This window comes from Monodon monoceros, unplaced genomic scaffold, assembly GCF_005190385.1.
Source record: "Monodon monoceros isolate NGI ecotype Baffin Bay Population unplaced genomic scaffold, NGI_Narwhal_1 Super_Scaffold_19, whole genome shotgun sequence".
NCBI classification, from domain to species: Eukaryota; Metazoa; Chordata; class Mammalia; order Artiodactyla; family Monodontidae; genus Monodon; species Monodon monoceros.
The window spans coordinates 57,809,098-57,812,777 of NW_021703775.1; the positions used below are offsets into that span (position 1 = coordinate 57,809,098).

Consider the following 3,680-nt stretch of genomic DNA (forward strand, 5'->3'; position numbering starts at 1 on the left):
GCTAAGCCTGCGCATCCGGAGCCTGTGCTCCGCAATGGGAGAGGCCACATTAAATACGGAGCTGAGGTTTGGCAGGCAGCACAAATCTATCTATCCAGATAATATTTTTCAATACAGGGCTTTTCTTTCATCTTAAAATATCACAGATAGGCCTAAGGAATCATCTGGCATCTTTTTGTGTCTGTAGTTGGACAACTTAGATCTTATTAATCAGCCTGCTGAACGGCTCCTTTTTCAGACACATAGATGCTATCCAAAATTTTTCTGGTATTTTTGTTCTTAACAGCCATGGCTTGCTGAATCAATGCAGCTGAATTTTATGCAAGTTCAATGTTGTTTCCTTCAAGAATTAACTCATCTTTATGGCCTTGAGAACTGAACAAGCAACTCCTGGCCTTATCTGAGCCCTGTGGATGTATTGATATTTTGTTCCCAAGAAATTTTGGAAATAACGTTGATGGGGAAGTGAGTGTACACAGACCTCACCTTGTAACGAAAGCCCAGGGTAGCATCCTTGATTGTGTTCTGTTCATGGCTACAGAGTACGAACAATAGCCAGTCCCTTTCTAGTTCCCTACTGTTTGTCAACCTGGAGCTGCTTCTTTTTCTTTCCAAGGAGACTGAGTTCTACATTTATGTCACTGAAGTCCCTCTGCAGGGCTCCTCTGGGGTCCTTCACAATAGCTGTGCTTCCCTTCAGAGTGATGTCGATATTTTCTGGAACGTTGACAGTCTAATTGCTGAGAATGGTCTTCATTCTTGCAGTAGATGCAGTAAAGAGAGCTGTGTGTTTAGGTTAAACCTGGTAAGCAAGTACAAAGCATGGTGAAGCTGTGTAGGGAGAGACGGGACAGGTTCAGCATTTGCTGGGAAGAGGCCTAATGCTTTACATACCTGTAAACATCTCATTTAATCCTCCCAAGACTCTTTAGGCATTGGTGTTCTTGTTTCATAGTCCAGGAAACTGTGGCTCTGAGGTTAGACAAGTGACCATATCTATCTGAAGCTGAAGCTCTTGACCTGCCCCCAAGATGCATTCCTGGGATGGGCAAGGGGGTCAGTGGTCCTGGCTGTGATTCCCAAGGGGTGCTCACTCTGTCCAGTGGTTACTTGATGCTGGTTTCCTGAGAATCCTCATGTGGTCTTGAACCCAAACCAATGGGCCCTTTGACCATCCTCATTATAACCACGGTTAGGATAATCAATATGAAATTGAAGAAAGATGGTTAAATATGTTTCTCCAAATCAAAATACATTGTAGCACAATTTTTATCTATCAGTAGTAAATTAAAGCAGACAGCCTCTCAGAGTACTGGATTCTCCTTTGGCCCATGTATAGTTATTGGTTTTCTTACTCCAAGCACAGTCCCACTTCTTGATCACTGTGACTATATTATAAACAGATGTCAAAAACTAGCAGGCTATATCCAGGCTACAGGCATGTATTATTAGGCCTGGAAGGTGGCTTTAATTTTCTTGTTTTGAAAAATTGAGATAGTTATCAACAATGAAATAAATATTAAGAAATCTCACCTAAAAACCTTATTCTGACTTCTCTTGAAGACCCAAGATCTACTTTCCCCCCCATAGCAGCAGTTGGCTGGAACCAGCAGCTAACCCCACGGTGGTCCCTGTCCCTGGCCTGTTGGCCACATTCCCCTGGAGCTTGCTTCATTCGCCTAGGTTTCCTGCCTGGCCCTTCTAGGCATCTGGGTTATGGCTTCCGTATGATGCTGATCGAGTTCCCTAATTAATTACTTATGTTAGATCGACTTAACGGTATGAACACTATGAGAAAAGCGTCTGCCCCAGGACTCAAGGTCTATGGTTATGGATGTGTTGGTGTGGATCCTAATGTGAATCGAGAGAAGTGTTGTGGACCTGTAAAACATGAACGTTCTTACATCCCAGGGCAAATGCTCCACAGCCAGCCCAGCAGACTCCAAATCCTGTTGGGAGCGAGCACTTCCCCTGGTCCTGACCCCCAGCCCCACCCATACCCAGAAGCCAGCCTCTCCAAGTATTAGCCCTTCTCTGCTCCAAAGGCACGAGCCAGATTAACACCAATAGCATCTGTTCCCGGCCTGCCCTACCCTGCGGGGGGGGGGGCTTCAGCTGCCAGTTGAAATGACAGAGATCCTGAAAGAACACTGTCTGCAACAAATCCAGATTCCAGAGACGGCAGCTTGCAGACTGGTTCTGGGTGTCAGGGAGAGGAAAGTCCAGAGGGAAACTGTACCTGAAAATTCACATTTCTTGTCCAGTTCTGGATTTGGTTTTTTTTTTTTTTCCGTCTTCGACTTTATATAGCTCTTTGAATTTGCCTTAGAATAAACAATTATATAAACATCATCTATTTTTAAAAAGTTTTATTGAGTTGTAATTCTTATATTCTACAACTCACCCATTTAAAGTACAATCCAATGGTTTTTGATATATTACAATATTAACTTTTTAAATTTGTGGTAGAACATATAACATAAAATTTACCCTTTTAACCATTTTTAAGTGTACAGTTCAGTGGCATTGATTACATTCATATGCTGTGTAACCGTCACCACTATTTTCAAAATGTTTTCATCATCCTAAACCGATCTGTGACCATTAAACAATAACTCCTCACTCCCGCCCTCCTCCCCAGCCCCAGGTAACCTCTAGTCTCCTTTCTATCTCTATGAATTTGCCTTTTCTAGATATTTCATATAAGTGGAATCATATAGTATTTGTCCTTTTGTGTCTGGCTTATTTCACTTAGCTTAATGTTTTCTAGGTTCATTCATGTTGTAGCACGTGTCAGAACTTCATTCTCTTTTATGGCTGAATGCTATTCATTGTGTGTACACGCCACAGTCTGTTGATCTATTCATCTGTTGATGGGCACTGGGATTGTTTCCAACTTTTGGTTGTTGTGAATAATTCTGCTGTGAACACTGGTGCACAAGTGTCTACTCGAGTCCCTGCCTTCAGTTCCTTTGGGTGTATATGCCTAAGAGTGAAACACCATCCACTTTAGACTTCCTCTCCCATCCTGGCTACTCACACCAAGAAAATTAACTCTGATCCTAAAAATAGACAAAGATTTAGACATTCTAGGGGTAGCTGACCGCGGCATGACCAATTAGGGGTACCTGTGTGAGTCCTTTGTCTCTTCAAAGCCACAAATGAGGGACTTCCCTTGTGGCAAGGTGGATAAGACTCCACACTCCCAATGCAGGGGGCCCAGGTTCGATCCCTGGTCAGGCCACTGGATCCCACATGCTTGCCGCAGCTAAGAATTCGCATGCCACAACTAAGGAGCCCACGTGCCGCAACTAAGGAGCCCGACTGCTGCAACTAAGACCTGGGACAACCAAAAAAAAAAAAAAAAAAAGCCACAAATGATATCACTCCTCTGTTTGCAAATAGCCAAGCCCCCATGGAGGGCAGTGTGTGGGGGCTCAGACACCCTCAAGGGGACTCCTGCTGCTGCCCTCCTCCCTGCAAGAGCAGAGAAAGAACAATTACCCCTTTGTGAGGAGAGTGGCCATTTAGGAGGAAGGAGAGAGGAAATTGGCACGTTGAGCTTTTTCAGGGGACCAGGTGCTGGAACAGGTGTTGCACATCTGTTTGCTTATTTAATCCTCTAGAGTATCATTGTCCCCCTTTTCTAGATCAGGAAGCTGGCTCAGTGGCAGAAACCT

General features: G+C 44.0%; 1 pseudogene; it reads right to left on the reverse strand.

The window, feature by feature from the left end:
- Positions 1 to 206: 206 nt before the first annotated feature.
- On the reverse strand, positions 207 to 757 carry LOC114900988 (annotated as a pseudogene).
- Positions 758 to 3,680: the final 2,923 nt, after the last annotated feature.